This window comes from Ursus arctos, unplaced genomic scaffold, assembly GCF_023065955.2.
Source record: "Ursus arctos isolate Adak ecotype North America unplaced genomic scaffold, UrsArc2.0 scaffold_10, whole genome shotgun sequence".
NCBI lineage: Eukaryota > Metazoa > Chordata > Mammalia > Carnivora > Ursidae > Ursus > Ursus arctos.
In genome coordinates this window covers 57,325,938-57,345,689 of record NW_026622764.1, presented here as the reverse complement: position 1 = coordinate 57,345,689, position 19,752 = coordinate 57,325,938, and the positions used below count along the sequence as shown (strand labels likewise).

At 36.1% G+C, this 19,752-nt stretch overlaps 1 long non-coding RNA gene across 2 annotated transcripts in view; it reads right to left on the bottom strand.

Annotated features, from left to right (window-relative positions):
* The window catches only part of LOC130543080 (uncharacterized), a 37,969-nt gene extending 18,448 nt beyond the window's left edge, over positions 1-19,521 (bottom strand). The window contains exons 1-4 of one of the 2 annotated variants that reach the window (XR_008958102.1): positions 19,131-19,521; positions 18,046-18,119; positions 4,778-4,901; positions 3,945-4,057 (exon numbers count right to left, since the gene is read on the bottom strand). This is a non-coding gene — a long non-coding RNA (uncharacterized LOC130543080). Of the gene's footprint in view, positions 1-3,944; positions 4,058-4,777; positions 4,902-17,824; positions 18,120-19,130 lie in introns of both variants that reach the window. The other variant, XR_008958101.1, reaches the window with a different exon arrangement.
* Positions 19,522-19,752: the final 231 nt, after the last annotated feature.

The following is a 19,752-nucleotide window of genomic DNA, read 5'->3' as shown; positions in this document are numbered from 1 at the left end:
TGTTCACATATGGATTGTACTCTTGATGTTACATCTAAGAAATCTTTGTCTAACTCAGAGTCACAAAAATTTTCTTACATTTTTCTCTAGAAGTTTAATAGTAATATCAGGTTTATGTTTAGGCCTATGATCAATTTTGAGTACATTTTTGTACATGGTGTAAGATATGAATCAAATTCCTATTTTTTATATATGGATATCCAGTTCTTCCAAGCACAATGTGTGAAAAAACAACAACAACTACTCTTTCTTCACTGAATTACCTTTGCACTTTGTAAAAAATCTGTTATCCTTATATATGTGGGTCTATGTCTGGACTCCGTGTTCTGTTACATTAATTGTCTAGTCTTACACTAATACCACTCTGTTTTGACTACTGTAGATATTTAATAAGTCTTGAAATTAGGTAGTATCAGCCTTCCAACTTTGTTCTTTGTGTCAAAGTTAATTATTTTGGCTATTCTAGATCTTCACATTTCTATATGAATTTTAGAATCAGCTTGTCTTTTTTTTTTTTTAACTTACTGGGATTTTGATTTGGTTTGTATTCAAACTCTAGATCAATTTAAGGAGAGCTGACATGTTAACAATATGAGCCCACTGAGCGAGGTAAATCTCCTCAATTATTTAAGTTGTCTTTACTTCCTCCTCTCAACAGTATTTGCTGTTTTTAGTATACAGATCTTTCTTGCCTTCTATAAGATTTATTCCTAAATATTTCACTTTATGCTATTGTAAATGCTATATATTTTTTGCATTTCCATTTTTGGTTGTTTGTTGCTAGAATGTAGAAATATAGATGATTATTGTATATTGATCTTGTATCCTGCAATTTTGCTACATTCACCTATTAGTTCTAGTAGCTTTTTGTAGATTCCACCAAGTGGAACAGATGGATAATTATGTCAGTTTTATTTCTTCCTTTCCAATCTGAATGTATTTTTTTTTCTTTTCTTGCCTGATTGCACTGGCAGAACCTCCAATGTTGAATAAAAGTGGTAAGAGCAGGGGCACCTGGATGACTCAGTCAGTTGTGTCCGAGTCTTGATTTCAGCTCAGGTCATGATCTCAGGGTCACAGGATCCAGCCTCATGTCAAGCTCTGTACTCAGCATGAAGTCTGCTTGGGATTCTCTCCTACTCCCTCTCCCCCTCATCCCACTCACACTCTAAATGAATGAATGAATGAATGAATGAAATCTTAAAGAAAAAAAAAGTGGTAAGAGCAGACATCATTGTGTTGTTCCTGATCTTAGGGGGCAAGCGTGCAGTCTTTTACCAGAAGGTATGAGATTATCTATAGGTTTTCTGTAGATGCACTTTATCTAGTTGAAGAAGTAGCCTTTCATTCCTCATTTGCTGAGTTTTTAAATAGGGAATGAATATTGGATTTTGTCAGATGTTTTTTCTTCCTCTACTGAGATGATCAGTTTTTCCTTTTTAGATTAATTTGGTAAGTTACAATGATTAATTTTTGAATGTTAAATCAATCCTGTATTCTTGGGATAAATAGCACCCAATAAATATTATTTTTTTAATATATTGTTGGATTTGATTTGATAAGATTTTGTCTAGAACTTTTTACATCTGTGTTCATAAGGGAAATTGGCCTGAGTTTTCTTTTCTTGTAATGTCTTTGTGCGGCTTGGGTATCAGGGTAATGCTGGCCTCAAAGAACAAGCTTGGAAGTATTCCTTTCTCTTCACTTTTTTTTTTTTTTAAAGATTTTATTTATTTATTTGACAGAGAGACAGCCAGCGAGAGACGGAACACAAACAGGGGGAGTGGGAGAGGAAGAAGCAGGCTCCCAGCGGGGCAGGGAGCCCGATGCGGGGCTCGATCCCAAGACTCTGGGATCACGCCCTGAGCCGAAGGCAGATGCTTAATGACTGAGCCACCCAGGTGCCCAATCTCTTCACTTTTCTAAAAGAGTTTTTGTGTGATTGGTATTTTTTTTCTCTAAATATTGGAAGGATTCACCAGTAAAGTCCTATGGACCAGAATTTTTCTTTATGGGAATATTTTAAACTAAAAATTCAATTTTTTGGAAATGGATATATGACCATTCAGGTTATCTATTTCTTCTTGAGTCAGCTTTGGTAGTTTATGTCTTTCAAGGAACTTAGGCATTTCATGTAAGTTGTTAAATTTTTTGCCTAAATTTGTTCATAATATTCCATTATTATCCTTGAAATATCTGTAGAATTTGTAATGATGTCACCTCTCACATTCCTGATATTGGTCTTCCTGATAAGTGTCTTCCCTCTCTTTTTTTTCCTTACCAGTCTGACCAAAGGTTTATCAGTTCTACTGATCTCAAACAACCAGGTTTTGATTACATAGATATTCTCAATTGATCTTTGTTTTCTATTTCATTGATTTCCACTTTGACCTTATTATTTCATTTCTTTTGCTTCTTTGTTTAATTCGCTCTTCTTTTCTAGTTTCTTAAGGTGGAAGTTGAGGTCATTGCTTTGAGACTTTTTGTATTTTTTAATGTAGGCATTTTGTTTATATAAATTCTGATGTATTGTATTTTTATTTTCCCTCAGGTCAAAATACTTCCTAATTTCACTTTGGATTTCTTTAATCAGTGGGTTATGTAGAAGCATGTGATTTTATTTCCAAGTATTCAGGGATTTTCCAGCTAACTTTCTGTTATTGATTTCTAATTTAATTCCACTGTCGTCAGAGAACATACTTTGCATGACTTAAATCCTCTAAAATGTAGTGAGACATCTTTTATAATCTAAAACAGAGACTGGCAAACTTTCTCTATACAGGGTCAGACAATAAATATTTAAAGCTTTGTGGGTCACATACAGTTTCTCCTGTCACATATTTTCTTTCCTTTTTTCTTTTAAGAAACCTCTCAAAATGCAAAAACCATCCTTAGTTCATAGGCCATAAAAAACTAGGCTAGATTTGGCTCCCCCAGTCAGAGTTTGCTACCCCCTGGCCAGGAACATGGTCTCTCTGGGTAAAAGTTTCATGTATTCTTTAAAGAAAATGTGTACTCTACTGTTAGTGGAATATTAGGAAAGTTGGGTAATACTGGTGGATAGTGTTGAGTTTACTATATCCTTGCTATGTTTCAGCTTGTTCTAGCAATTACTGAAGGGGAAGTACTGAAATCTCTTTCTATAATTATAGATTTGTCTGTTTCTCCTTGCAGTTCTGTCAGATTTTGCTCTATATATTTTGAACCTCTTTTTATTTGGGGCATAAACATTTAGGATTGTTATAACCTCCTAATTAACTGACTCCTTTATTATTATGAAATGACATTCTTTAACCCTGGTAATATTCTTTGCTCTGTAATTTTACTTTGTTTCTACTATGTTAATACAGCTCCACTAGTTTCTTTTAACTAATGTCAGCATCAGCATGGTGTATCTTTTTCCATCCTTTCATTCTTAACATTTTGTGTCTTTATATGTTAAGTGTGTTGAGTCTTGCTTTCTATCCAATCTGACAATCTCTACCCTTTGATTAGTATTTTTAGGTCATTTACATCTAATGTGGTTATTGATATAATTAGATTTAAGTCTATCAGCTTGCTATTTTCTATTCTATTCTGTTTTCCATGTGTTGTTTCTTTTCTTTTTCTGCCTCCTTTTGGATTGAGTACTTTATTATTCCTTTTTTTCTCCTTTGTTGGCTTATTACCTATAACAATTTTGTTATTATTCTACTGATTGCTTTAGGGTTTATAGTTTACGTATTTATCACAGTCTACTTCCAAGTGAATTTATACCACTTAAGGTATAATAAAAGAACCTTATGATATCTTATTTCTATTTTTCCCCTCCTGGTCTTTATGCTATCGTTGGCGTATATTTACTAATGCATGTTGTAAACCCCATAATACAATGCTGTTATTTTTGTTTAAACAGTTGATTATCTTAAAAGAGAATTAAATGTAAAAAGAACTTAAACATTTACCCTGTAATTGCCTTTTCCAGTGTTCATCGTTTCTTTGTGTAGATCTATATTTCCATCTGGTATCATTTCCCTTCCGTCTGAATGACTTACTTTAATATTTCTTGTAGTGCAGTCTGTTGGCAATGATATTAAATTTTCATTCTGTGAATTTTCAGAGTCTTTGAAACACTCTCAGGTTCAAAGTAGGTAATCATCAATTAATCTACTCTCTACCATACACTACTATAAATAGCCTGGGCTAAAGTGTAAAAGAGAAAACTGAAAAGGAGCATACTGTACAACCATGAAATATCCTAGAACCTTGCCTCTAAAAGTCCAGTTTGAGGCAAAGGAAACTTATAGTATGCCAGGGTGCTAAAAGCTACTGAATAAACATGAGGCATCTTCTTACATATCAGTTTTACCTAGGGATTTTGAAAAAATGTATAAGCATTATATTTATACTAAACATAGGACTATTATGATATATAATGCAACATTTATATTAAATTTAAGACAAAACAAGAAATTAAGAAACTTCTAGTTTGGGATCAAGCTTCTAGGGCACTTTTTTTCACTTTTCTCTACATTAACCACACTTTTGTGAAAAAGTTTGAGAAGCTGTGAACTTGATGATTATTCATGATTTATTAAAACCTCCCCTCAAATTGGATGCTGTCAACAAATGTAGGTTATTCATAAAGGTTTTTATTTAATTTCAATATGCATTTATGAATTGACGACTATCCTGTTATTCAGCTCATGAATCATTTCTTATAGTGCTCATGAAAACTACACTTAATTCCAAGTTTTTTAAATACCCATCATTATTCCTGTAAAGGACTTTTACTTACCAATTCTCACTGTTGTGTCTATCAGCATGCCTACATCATTCAGTACCTGCAACACTGTCCAGTTTTCTGATTCCAGTCCAGGATAGAATAAGAATACACATAAACAAGCCTATTAGAAATAAGCCTAAAACAAAGAAAAATAGGCTGGCTATGAAGATCCTACTAGATCTACTTGTAAGTCTGCATCCTAAGGAAATAAAGCAAAAATTTAACTATCAGATTGTCCCTTTTACAAATAGAGAAAAACATAAATATTATACCCCCCAAATAAGAAATTGCTTAAATTACGGTATATCCTTATTCTATATAGAATACCTACTCGGCCATTAAAGGATATTATAGCTGAGTATTTATTACTAGGATGAAAAATAAACAGGTATGAAAATGTAATAAAAGGGGTTAACAGTGGTTATTTTCTGGGTTTGGATTATTAATTTTTTTCTACATCTTGCTCATCTTATTTTATATTCTTTAATAGCAACTGCATGTAATACGAAATACCCAAAGTTTCCAAAAATACTAATTCAACATGAATAAATACTTACTCAAAATGATGAGGTCATCATTTGTTTACCCATTAATTAACAATATTTGCAGTAATAAATAAGACAAGTCCTTGCTCTCATGACTCTTAATTTGTGAGGGCAAAAAGGGCATAGTCAACAATCTTTGAAATGTTTTATTCCTCCTTTTCATTCTTATTACTTGATTACCCAATGATTCCCTCCCTTATTTATAGAGGACTTTGGCACCTGACTTCCAGTATCTGCCTCCCCTGCATTTCCTGCCATCATGTGCCACTTCAGTGTCCATATGGACAACCCATCCAACAACCTAGAACTCTGACTCCACCACTTACAACCACTTCATTCAGTGATCCATACCCAGACCCATACCCTCAACCTTCTGATCACCAGGAAATTGTTCCACAGCCTTAGACGTCAATATTATTGATCTCAGACCACAATCACTTATTGTTCCAATTTTTTCACTCCCTTATTCCCTAAATACCTGCTTTCTTATCTTATTTTAACCTCTATTCCTCAACTATTCCCTTTTCTTTTCTTCAAACCACAATCTCCAGCATGGCTTCGAATCTTTTCCTATCTAGCTTAGTTTCCCAAGTACGTCAGTCTCTCTCGAGAATAACCTTGTCCCCTGGCTAATTCCCTCTCCCATTCCTCAGAGCATGTATTTTATGCCACCTTACTACAACTCAGACCTGCTACTTCACCTATGCCCTTATCTTTAGTGTCTCCTTTATCAGAAAAAAAGTGAAAACTATAAGCTATGAACCTCCTAACCTTCTTATTCCACATTTACAAGTTATATATATAACGGTCTTCACCTCCTTTCTTCTAATCTCAGAGGAAGGAGTATCTTCTTTCTTCTTCCAGGTCAACTCCTTTACTGCACCCTTGATCCCACATTCCCTCATCTCCTACAGATCTTTCTTTACCTTTATCCCTCTTCTCTTTCATCTCTTCTCTTCCTCTTCTGCTGACTCTCCCCACATTTTATAAAGATTAAACTCTCTTCACTGGAGAATCTCCTCCTCAATTCTATAAACTACTCCCTATAGTGATCCTTTATTTCTGTTTTGAAGAACTGAAAAGCCTTGAAATTATATAAATCTATTGTAACTTTTCTCATTTAAAATACTTTTCGGGAAGCCTGGGTGGCTCGGTTGGTTAAACGTCTGCCTTCAGCTCAGGGGATTCCAGGGTCCAAGGATCAAGTCAAGCATCAGGGAGCCCGCTTCTCCCTCTGCCTGCCACTTCCCCTGCACGTGCTCTCTCTCTCTGGTAAATAAATAAATAAAATCTTGGGGCGCCTGGGTGGCACAGCGGTTAAGCGTCTGCCTTCGGCTCAGGGCGTGATCCCGGCGTTATGGGATAGAGCCCCACATCAGGCTCCTCCACTGGGAGCCTGCTTCTTCCTCTCCCACTCCCCCTGCTAGTGTTCCCTCTCTCGCTGGCTGTCTCTATCTCTGTCGAATAAATAAATAAAATCTTAAATAAAATCTTTAAAAAACAAGAAAATAAATTTTAAAAAAATAAAATACTTTTCAACCAACACAGAATTCTGCCATCATCAGCACAGTGAAAATGTTCTGACAAACATTACTAATGACAAAATTGCCAAATCCCGTTATATTTTTCAATTTACCTGACCTGTCTTTATCTTCTGATACTCCTGACTCCTTTTTTCCTGAATCCTCTCTCCCCTTGGCTTCTAGAACACTGAGCTGTGTTGGTGCTCCCTTCCATCCTTCTGCTATTTACTCTTAATTTTTTTTTCCCACTGCCTTCTGTTACTTTGCCCATTTACTAATGGTTTTCATTTCCTCTCACTATATTCAGTTTCTATGAGCAATGGCATCCAGTTTCCCCAAAATTTCAACTACTACCTTTTTAGTGACACCCACTTCCAGCTCCAACCTTTCTCCTAAGCCTCAGACTCACATGCTGAGCTCCCTAGTGAACTTCTCTATATGGATATCCCAGTGACAATCTTCCATATTCAATATGTCTGCATTGAGTTTCTCATCTCCTTCGCCTTTCCCAGTTTTCTATTCCACATCCTTATACACACATACACAGAAGTCAAAATCCCTGTTCTTCTCCATTTGCCTCTATCCTAGTTAATGATACCACTATTGTACTCTACAACCAAGCCAGGAACTAGAAAGCCATTCTAGATTCTTCCTCATCTCTATTCCAACCATTACTACCCTAGTCCAAAATCTGATTATATGCCCTCATGACTGTAAAACCACATAAAACTACTTCCATTTACTTAAGTAATAATAATCATTACATATAACAATATGTAATAATAATAATAGAGCACATTTTACAACATTTCCCCTAGTATTCAAATTATGAAATTACAACCATGTTACCTTATTAGCAAACCATGAAGGCTTATACAGAAGCATAAATAGCCTCCACTATTCCCAGAGATCAGAAACCTTGTTTATACCCCCCTACCTAAGTTTTTATCACACAGCAGTTGTTGCTTTACTATCTGTTCACTTTTGAATAAGGTAAACATGGCACACTTAAAGATAACTATAGTCATCATAACCTGCATATTAAAAGTTCAATAAATAGTAGGATTCATATTAAGTTTTATAACAAACTACAATTTTACACCTTGTTAGTTCACCAGAATTTCTTTAAAACACATACCACACACATACCTATATACATATTCCACATTAGGAATTAGATAAACTACCAAACTGAGTTTTCCCTATAAATTGAGCTTCCTTTCATTCCTATTCTACTGTCTTTAACAGCACTCAACCTTTCCATGCTTCCAAAATTATGAAAGTGAATGCACCCTCACAGCCACCCTTTTAGTAAGGTTAAGTGTGGCATAGGTAGATCAGAGGGGTCCCACTGCCTCTCCAAATATTTTCTGCTTTGCTTTCTGATGCCTGAAAGATGGAACCATCTATTCCACAAGATACAATCTGCAATTTTCCTGAAGAAGAAAAACAAAGTATAGCATTTAATAATGCTAAATGAATGAAATTCAATAATACCAAGACAGGAAAAACAAATATAGAGTCTTCCTTTGTCAATTGGGGAAGGAGAGAGTAAAGTGGTATACTGTTAAGGGGCCTTCAAAAGCAATGCCTTATTTTTTTCAATATTCTTTAATGCACATGTATTTTATAATTGGCAGAGATGTTCAAAAGTGAGTCGACAGGTCTAGTGTCAAGGGCAAATAAAAGTATTGTTACATCAAGTGATTCACAAGAAGCTTTGAACTTTATCATAATTAACAACTGTATTACTAACACTTTTTACATCTAAAGGATTAAACTTTAGGAACTTTCAATTTCATATTCCTTTCCTTTTAAAGGAAATATGTTTATAAATAAAGGTAGATGGGAGGATCATTAGGTTTGGTCATATGCTATAAGAATTTCTGGTCAGGAAAAGTTTTGTATCCACCACAATATATTAGTAGTTTTGCAGTTTATTAAATATATTGCAGTTAAGTCTCATGAGCCTTGGGTTGTTTTGCCAGTGGCATATAAACATCTAATTGTTAAACAAAACCCTATGCTTATAAAATACATCCTCCCAAAAGGGGAAAAAAATGTATGATACTTCAAACCACTTATTTTTCTTTAAGAGTTTCCTTAAAATTAGGTATATGCATTGTATATACCATCCTGGGTTCACTGGGTCAAAAGTTAATAGTATAGGGTCATCAAGTAAATTAAATGTTAACAGCAAAAATTAAAGGACTTAAATTAAAAACATAGGGCCGAATCCTATGATGAAGAAAAGTGAGGAAAAAGTGTTCCCACAAGAGCTGTAAACTGTTCACCTATTTAAAATAAATTACTTCTTCAGAGCTGCCTTAAAAAGTTAATTTGTTTTAAACACGTAAGCATTTCTTCGCCAAAAAAGAATGTGCTATATTTTATTCTCATTTCCCTATAGATTTGTGCTACATGAAAGAAATAATTTTTACATATGAAGAATAGATATGTAACATGAAGCTCAACTGTCATAGAGAACTCATCACACATTCTCAGTCATGTCTATCCTAGAGACCAGAGGGTCTCAATTTTACTTCTGTTTACTAAAAATAAAAAAGAAATGAATGATTATAGATTCCTGGTTTGCTGTCTTTCTCAACTTCCAGGACAAGGCTCGCCCCAAGTCAACAAAGTCTCTAAGAAGGTCACGAGTTATAATTTTTAAAAGTTTTTACACAATGTGAAGTTTATTTTATTAAAACTCTCAGGGGCGCCTGGGTAGTGCTGGGGCACCTGGGTAGCGCAGTCGTTAAGCATCTGCCTTTGGCTCAGGGCGTGATCCTGGCGTTCCGGGATCGAGTCCCACATCAGGCTCCTGGGCTGGGAGCCTGCTTCTTTCTCTCCCTCTCCCCTGCTGTGTTCCTTCTCTCGCTGGCTGTCTCTCTGTCACATAAATAAATAAAATCTTTAAAAAAAAAAAACTCTCAATTTTCTTTTGATAAAGGATTAATAGATCCATTTCTGTTATTTACCAGTCCTTTTTATTACTTAAATTATTCCCCCAATACAAACATTTTAATGGCTAGGACAAAAAGTTAACTAGCACTTGGTATATTTCAGACCATATATGGTATATGATGTGGCATATCACTTTTGAGAGGGGCCCTGTTAAACTGGAGCATAACTAGAAGGAAGCCAAGATGGTAAAGGGTTTAAAATCAAAGAGCCACTAAGGAAACTAAAGATGTTTGGAGGGCAGGGATTCAGTTGTCTTCATGGTTGAAGATAATAGTGATCATATTTTTTTTTATTTTTTAAGTTATTTTAATTCCAGTTAACATTCAGTGTTATATTAGTTTCAAGAATACCTATAATAATTCAATAGTTCCATACACCACCCAGTGCTCATCATGACAAGTGCACTCCTTAATTCCCATCAGCTATTTAACCCATCCCTCGTCCCTCCTCCCTTCTGGTGACCATCAGATTGTTTGTTTGTTTGTTTGTTTGTTTCTTTCTTTCTTTCTTTCTTTCTTTTTCTTTTTTATTATAATAATATTTTTTTATTATATTATGTTAGTCACCATACAGTACATCCCTGGTTTCTGATGTAAAGTTCGATGATTCATTAGTTGCGTATAACACCCAGTGCACCATGCAATACGTGCCCTCCTTACTACCCATCACCAGCCTATCCCATTCCCCCACCCCCTCCCTTCTGAAGCCCTCAGTTTGTGATCATATTTTTTTTAAGCTTATTTATTTTTTGTTAGTAATCTCTACACCTAACGTGTAGAACTCACAGCCCTGAGATCAAGAGTCTCCTGTTCTTCCAACTGAGCCAGCCAGGTACGCCAACATTGGTCATATTTAAAAGGTTATCACACATAGATGGGAATGAATTTATTCTCACTATCTGCATGGGGCACTTCAACAATGGGTAGCAGTTACAAAGAGATATGTTTGAACTACTAAGATTCTATGACTCCAAACCTATTATTTTAAAAACAACATTCCAAAACACTGTATTTAATATTTTATCTAAAGGCAGCATGGTCACATGAATTTTTTAGAAATAGATAACTGAAATAAGTGGGTTTATCCTTTTCCAGGTATCCTTATTGGTAAAGGGAGTGAGGGGAACCCATACTTCTTCAGTAAATATTAGCTTTTACTAATTGTAAATAAATTTTAGATCAGTCTCATAATCTGTGCTCAAGAATATGGAAGCAAAACAATTCTTCATACGGGGGGAAAAACCCCTTATACTTCTATAACCTTAAATCAGAGTTGAAAATGCTATGTATGAATTTGTTCTGACTACTCCCATAATACCCATAATACTGTTTTTAATTGAAATAAATTGGTATTTGCCTAATTTTTTTAACATTACAAGAATTTAAAATATATAGATCATTCCTACCTAAGCTATAATAGTATATGCCTGATTTGCTAAATCATTCCACATTTAATTTATATCTTCCTGGGGCTAAAACTATGACAATGGTAAAAACTGTCAACTCAAGCAAGTTAGGTACCATCCCAGGCACTGAAGTCAATTATCAGAGCCTCTCAAAAGAGATGATCTTACAGACATATAACCCAGATCCAAATTACACATAACTTAATTCTTCCATGTGCCACTAGGACTGTAGCTAATTTTCATCACTACTTAGCTCACTTTACATATCTTTGGATACCTTAAGATCATCCAGTTGGATTCTCCGTATCTCTCAAGTTCTGTGACTGTGGTCACAACACAACACTAAAGTCATAACAAGTGGGATCTAATGTTTTATGAACCAGAGAAGCAAATGCTTTAAAAAACAGATTTGTAAGAATTATGTGATCCATCAGTCCATCAGCACCCGCCAGTCTCTAAACAATGTCCTCAATTATTGATTTTAAAAAGTAAGTCAATAAAAATGAGATAGGTGGTGAAAACTCACAAATTTCTTTACTTTCACTTTCAGGTCTTGCTTTTTCAAATATTCATTAATTTTTTTGTATTTGTTTTCCTTTTTTTGTTAACTGTGTGTTTGTTAACTATCCCATTTTTCTTAGAGACTTCTCTTTATGTACATTGAGGATATTAACCCATTATCTGCTTTACAAGTTAAACATATTTTTTAGTTTGTCATGTGTCTTGTGTATTAATAGTGAATGTTTTCCTGTGTATTTATTTTTTGTGTAGCTACCAAACAATGTTCTCTGAGATTCTGTGTTGAACTTTTTTGCCACTCTACATATCTCAGTGACCTCATCCAAGCCCATAGTTTAAACTACCATCTGTAATCGGTCAACTAGGAAATCTATAGACAACATGCAAACCAGACGTTTCCCCTAAATTCCAGACTTCTAAATCAAAACCCAATCCTAATATCTAGTTATCTGTTAAGTGAGGATGGGAGGATGTACTTATAACCCACAGGCATCTCAAAATCAATACTTCGTATATCAGAATCCATCAAACCTGTTCTAGTTTCCTTATCTCAGGAAATGGCACCCACATCCACTCAGTTGCCTACACCAGAAACCTAGGAGTCCTGTGACATATCTCCTCCTCTCTTCTCCAAAAACAAAGCCTCCTAAACCTCTGTAGTCTCACCTTCCAACTTTTTCCATCCTTACTTACTCTGCTCTAGCCATATGGGCATTGAATTTACCAGTCCTTCCTGCCCAGGATGTTAACATACACTCTTCCTTTGCTTAGAATGTTCTTCCCTTCTTTTTGGCCTGCTAATTCCTAAGTCTCGGCTTAACCGTCCCACCTTAGGAAGACCTTAATTAAACCTCCAGTGTTAGGTCTCCATGGTGTATGCTTTCATTCCATCTGTATTTTTCTGGTACAGTACTTATCACAGTTATAATCTGTATAACTATTAACTTAAACATTGTTTCTTTCACTAGACTACACCACAATAGGAGCCCTGACTAATATGCCCAGTATCTTGCACAAAACGTGACACTTTGTAGGTGCTAGTTACCTGGAAATACCTACATATTAATACTGACTAAATAAATTTAATACCTTTTGTACTTCATTTCACTCCCATTTCTACTTCTTTAGTTCAAGTACTCTTTATTGCTTGCCTGGATACTACAATAGCCTCTGAATGACTCAACCACTGCTCTCACGTTTTCTAATCTGTTTTCCAGTATCCTTGGTTTTTTGTTTGTTTTAAGATTTTATTTATTTGTCACAGAGAGAGAGAGCACAAGAAGGGGGAGCAGCAGGCAGAGGGAGAAGCAGGCTGAGCAAGGAGCACGATGTAGGACTCGATCCCGGACCCTGGGATCATGACCTGAGCTGAAGCTGAAGGTTTAACCAACGAGCCACTCAGCCATCCCTCAGTATCCTTGTTAAAGTGAGTTTCTAAAATACATATCTGATCATATTACTCACTGGTTTGAGATTTTTCAGTTGCATTTTATAAAGCATACATGCAAGACCCTTCATGGTTACCTCTGTCCACTTGATCAGGCTAAACTTTCTCAACTCCTCCAAAGGCATGTAGCAACAAGTCATATAAACTACCTGAATTTTCTTGCACATGCAGGTTCTTCCTGACTTCTGTTTTCTTACAATCCAATGATTATGTTTAAAATGCTTTCTATGGCCTATTTCTATTCTCTCTTTCACACTGGGATAACCCCAGTCCTTTAAGGTTCCCTCAAGGTATCCCTCAAGATACAGCTCTACTCCTGAAAAGTTTTCCTGGGCCACTTACTCCTAACCTGGTTTAAGTGCTCTTCATCTATTATTTCTCTAATTGTCATTTTTAGAGAATTTATCTATCTTCCATTAGACTTTCAGTTTCTTCCTAGCAAGGACTACATATTTTTCATCTCTATATATCCAACCCAGGTTTAGGCTTGGGTAATTGTTTGATTAAATGTGTGTGCCAAAACATATCAAACCCATCAAAACATACCTACCTGTGGGAAGTGGTATTCCCACTTCTGGGAAATCTTCCAATAAATAAGCAAATAAATAAGAAAGTCAATTAGAAAAGGTATATGCATAAAAATGTTCACTTCAGAATTACTTAAAATAGCAAAATATTGGAAACAACCTAAATGTCCAGCAATAGAAGAATGGTAGAATCTGCTGAATGACATGTAGCAGAGCAATTTAGAATGAAGCTTATAAAATGATATAGTAACTCACAGATGCTAACAACATGTTAAGTGGAAAAGGACAAAGAAAACTGATTTCACACTATGACCCTTTAAAATTATATGTATAGATATTGACTAAAAGGGAACATGAAAATTGTATGAGTGGTTTCTGTGGATTGTGATTTTGTTGCCTTTATTAAGAACTTTATAAATGGTATCTTCTCAAATATAATGAAGATAATTTAAAATTAAGCCCATATCATTAACATATGTATATAAGTGTAAGCACATTTGTAATTATGTATATTTTGTTTGTGTATATAAATATTCTGTATGTATGTATATATTTCCTAAGTCAGTCTTATGAAAGATCCAAGAAGCAGAAACACTTCATTAGCATGAGCATATCTAGTTTTGGTCTCTAAAACCATTCTGTACTAACAGGAAACAGGGCTCCTTAGAGAAAAAGGGCTGGTAAGGACAAGATGAACATGGAACATCTTATTATACGAGAAAGTAAGGAAATGCTCATAAAAAAAAAGGGGGGGGATGTAGGCATATCACAAAGACATAGTACCTAGACTAAAAGTACTCCTACTAGCTTAATCTGGGACAATTGAAATACCAAAATAATTAAATACAGACTTAAATATTTAGAGGTGAAAGGTCATGACATAACAATTTACCTTCAAGTGATTCATTTAAAAAAAGTGTACAAAATATACATATATAAGTACAGCTAGAACTCAAGAAAACAAAGCAAATACAGAACAGAAAAACAGGAATTCATAAGTTAATGCAGATAATAAATAGAAAAGAAAGGGCTCTTTGTTCACAGTAGAATGCTATGGACTGACTGGTAGATGTGGAGAGAGTATTATATTTGTTGAATCATTTTGCAGCCATTATGTCAAAATTATATCAGCAATAATTGATGGTAAATTTAAACGGGAATTTTGATGATGAGCAGGATGTATCTTCATATCTTTCCGCACCATTTGCTTTTTAATTGCCAGGACGGAAAAAAAACCCAGTACTATACAATGGAAAATTTGGGCCACATATGGACCAGGTGATCAAAACTAATATACCAAGGAGGGACAGATGGATCATGTGCTTCTAGAAGTGATACCCTACAAAGGACACAATATCACCTGTGCAATAGTCCAGTTGAGAATGTATATAACCCCAACTTAATCATGAGGAAACATCAGACAAAAACAAAAGAAGGAACGTTTTATTAAAAAGAGTGGTGGAGGGGTGCCCAGGTGGCTCCCACAGTGAATCCAGCTCAGGTCATGTTCTCAGGGTTGTGAGATCATCAGCCTTGGGCTCTGTGCTCAGTGGGGAGTCTGCTTCTCTCCCTCTCCCTCTGCCCTTCCACTCAGGTGCTCTCTCTCTCTCAAATAAATAAATCTTAAAAAAAAAAAAAAAGGTGCAGTGGAGTGAAAAGCTATATTCTTTAAAAATTCTTTAAAAATGTCAAGGTCATAACAGATAAAGGCTGGAAATGTCCCAAAGTAAAGGAAGCTAAAGAATCACGACATCTAAATGTATTACCTGACCCCAGACTGGCTCCTATACTGGAGGGGTAAATGCTGTAAGGATCAAGCTACAAAATTGGAATATGGTGGTACACTGAAGTATTATTTCAATGTAAATCTATGAATGGATAAGAAATAACTCTTAAGTATTCATGGGTGACAGGCCAAAATGTATGTAACTTAACCTCAAATGGTTCAGAAAAAAAATGTATATAAGTGTACATGTATGTGGTGAGAGAGAGACCTTGCACAAGGGCAAGCAAATGATGAGGATGTTCTTTGAACTATTTTTATTTTTGCAATTTTTTGTAAATTTTAAATTATTTCCTTTTTTAAAGATTTATCTGAGAGAGAGAGAGAGAGAGAGCACATGAGTGTGGGGGGAGGGGCAAAGGAAGAGAATCTCAAGTAGACTCCCTGCTGGATCCCAAGACCCATGATATTGTGACCTTAGCCAAAATCATGAATGGAACTCTTAACCAGCTGAGCCAATTTTAAATTCTTTCTAAGTAAAAAGATTTTCTTAAGAATTAAGTCCACTTTGGAGAAACAAGACCAACAAGAAAATAAAAGTTACTTTAAAACCTAAGCAAGTCATCTTTAAAACATTCTCCAGCATATACTAAGTTTCCAAGTTACTGTTCAAAATGTTTTCTTCAAGAGTATTCATTCTTTTGTAAAAGATGAACAGACTTATAGCTTTCACAGTTTTATCTAAATAAGTTAATATGTTGAATCCAACATTCCATCAGTTGTAGCTTACTCATTAGAAACAGCAGGAGGAAAAGAAAGCCTTGAAATTACAAAACCTCTGTTCTCCACACTACCCATATCTACTATTCGTTTGCTGGTGATTGCATTCCAGTTTCCAAGTAAAACCTCAGATTTTAAATTTATGACTTCAGTTCTACCATTATGACAAGTAGAATATGCAGAAACACAAATGGGGTGGGTGGAAAAGAGTGGGGGTAGGGCGGATATCGAAGATAAAAGAAAGCTGAAAACTTCTGCCCTAATTGAGTACCTAAATAAGTGACTTCTTTTTTCATAAAGTACATAACCATGTGGAATATTAAAGTTTGGAGAAGGTATTCTTACTAGTTTTTACCTGTGAATTTGATAATCTAAAGTAAAAAGCACTTTTTTTCCTCATGAAAATTCAACTCAATTATTTGCACCCCCTTGTGGTCAAACATAAACTTCTTGGTTTTCAAAACATTTTTTCCAAATGGGCTTTTTGTTCAGGCATGGGACCCATGTTACTCAATTTTGTTTTCTCCCATTTTGGTGAATCGAGAAGATTTATGAAGGGTTTTGGGTTTATTGAACAGTATTTTAAAACAGGACTTAAATCTTCTAAAAGTGACCTCCATATAAACTTTAGTCTGTGCAAAATGGAGATGATTACACCAACCTCAAGTGTTACTGTGAGGATTCAAGGGGAAAATGCATATACATGCTTAGCTGACACACAGTAGGAACTTAGTAAATGTTATTTACCAATATCATCACTTCAGAATTCTCTTGGCAGAATATATCTAAAAGGGGGTTAGATAAAAAATTTACCAGTTCATTAAGTTCAAGTACAATGGTGCAAATAAGTTCCCCAAATATACCACTTATCCAGACTACCTCTAGCCGATTCTCACCAGATACATTTTTTTAAAGATTTTATTTATTTATTTATTTATTTATTTGACAGAGAGAGAGAGAGAGAGACAGCCAGTGAGAGAGGGAACACAAGCAGGGGGAGTGGGAGAGGAAGAAGCAGGCTCCCAGCAGAGGAGCCTGATGTGGGGCTCGATCCCAGGACTCTGGTATCAAGCCCTGAGCCGAAGGCAGACACTTAAAGACTGAGCCACCCAGGCGCCCCAATCACCACAGATACATTTTTAAAGAACAAAGAATATGTATTTATCTCTGGATGATAGAAATTTGGATAGTTTTTACTTTATATTTTAGACTGGCCTGATTCTCCCTTCCCCCCTTAATTTTAATAATTAGAAAAATCAATAAAACTATTCCATTTCCATATGATACTCTTAGGAAATGATAAAACAAATTAACATCCTTATTCATCTGGCAGAAGCCATTACTCATATTTGGCAAAAATAATTTGTCAGGCTGATTTATCATTTTAAGGGACTTTTGAACACAAATGCTTAACTCCTAATGGTGTTAACTTAAAACTTTTTAAAACATAAGAAGCTGCTTTAAAAGATCAGTGTTAATGACTCACAATAGCTAACATTTACTAATACACCAAACACTGTTCAAATGTCTTTACTATATTAGCTCATTTACATCCTTACAACAACCCAATGATATAATAGCATTACTCCTTTTACAAAAGATCAAACTGAAAAAGCAACTTACATAGGGTCACAAAGCTAGTTAGTAACAGAGCTGAGATCCAAACCAGGCAGTTTGGTTCCAGAGTCCATGCACTTAATCAGTGCACAAAAGTACCACAGAGATGTAAGACAAACAGTACTCTGCGGAGTTACTTCTTGATGATCTCAAATTATTAAAATCCATTTCTTTTCTAATTCTACCTCAGTAATGCAGATCATGCTAGCCTTCTCCCATTTCCTTACTTCTTAGTACGTCAGGCACTTTCAATATCCATCGTCGTCTTTAACCCTCATCACAAGTTGTTTTGCAACAAAAACTGTAAAAAAAAAAAAAAAAAAAAGTACCAATACTCCAAATTTTAAATTGTTGGATTCTTTAGAAAATGTATTATAACTTGGGATCAGGAAAAAAGTAACCAAAAATTATCTTAAAATGTAATAAATTAGAATCAATGGCAGTGGTTTTGTTTTCATTTTCATCTTAACTAGACTGGTGGCAGGTAGGATAACTCTCCCAAGCATATGAAGAGGTTTTTAAGGAAGGTGTTAAAATACTGACAACTTTATCATCATTTATTGTCCTATCTTAGCGTCCAGTTTCTGAAGGTGAGCACAGATTTGCCTAGGTCTTGTGCTTCTACTTAATAGTTGTTAGATTTAGGGGCAAATTTCTTAATCTGAGTGTCGGGTGTCCTCATGTGTAAAATGACGATAATAATACCTTCTTAGTAGGGCTGTTGTGAGCAGCAAACACGATCAATCCGTAAAGCGTTTATTTAGGACCGTGCCCAGCCAGAGTACAGTCAGTACGTGACATCTAGCTACTATTATTTTATTTATGTGTCACACAATGGAAACCCGTCTTTGATAGTTTCGGTTCCCTTACCACCCTTAAGCACACAAACGCACACACACACTGATGGCCAGACTGCCCATTCACCTCTCCAAAACGGAGCAGAACGTTTAAGAACAAAGTGAGACAGAGAGAGAAACTGGACTGAATGAAAGCGCCTTCGCAACAGGCACCCTAGAACCGGGAAGAAGAGCTCCAACACACTTAAGTAATCCTGAACCCCAGACGCGCGCGCACGCATGCACCGCACACCACACACACACGCACACGCACAGCTGTTGAGCAGGGGAAACCACGCCTCCTGTGTGTGCTCAGGTTGCATCGCACAGCAAGGCAAAGAATGGCCCATGTTCCAGAATCTGACAGATGCGGACTCATCCACGTGCTTGCTACCTGTGCCTGCTAAGGCAAATTACTTAAAGTCTCTGAGCCTTGCTTTCCTGGTCTGCAAACCGATAATAATAACAGTACCTACCTCATAAAGTTGTTAAGAGGCTTAAGTGCAATAGCTCCTGTAAAGCGTTGACATACAGCAAGCGCTCTACACACAGGCGAGGCTGTTTTAAGTACACGTGTATCCATTCACAAGGTCTTAGAGACACATTCCGTTGTTAGTTTAGACACTGGCAATAAAACGTTTTTCTTTTCGTCTAAGCTGCACCCTTATTTGTTTTCCTCGAACAGTAGAGTAAATACCTATCGACAGACATGTCATCTATGGACCCCCGGGCCCACAGTCGCACGGTTCCTCCACGTCCGCGGCTGAGCAAAGGAACTGCACGCACGCGCAAGAAAGGAGGTCGGAGGAGTGAGACTGAGGAAGCGAAGTGAGAGCGGCGAACAGCCACGATTCTGCGCATGTTCAAGGCGCGGAGGTTGGGGTAGGAGTTTGCGCATGAGCAGAAGTGTCGGGAAAACTGGAGAAGGGTTCGGAGGCGGTATTGACAGCTGTGGAGGCAGCCCGCGTTCCCGGCATGCCCCGGGGCGGCGGGGTTGGCTCTAACGAATTTGAATGAGGAGCCTCAGCGCTTTCGGCGCCATTTTCGAGTGATGCCTGATCTCATCAATCTAGTGGGAGAGACGGGATAACCTGTCCG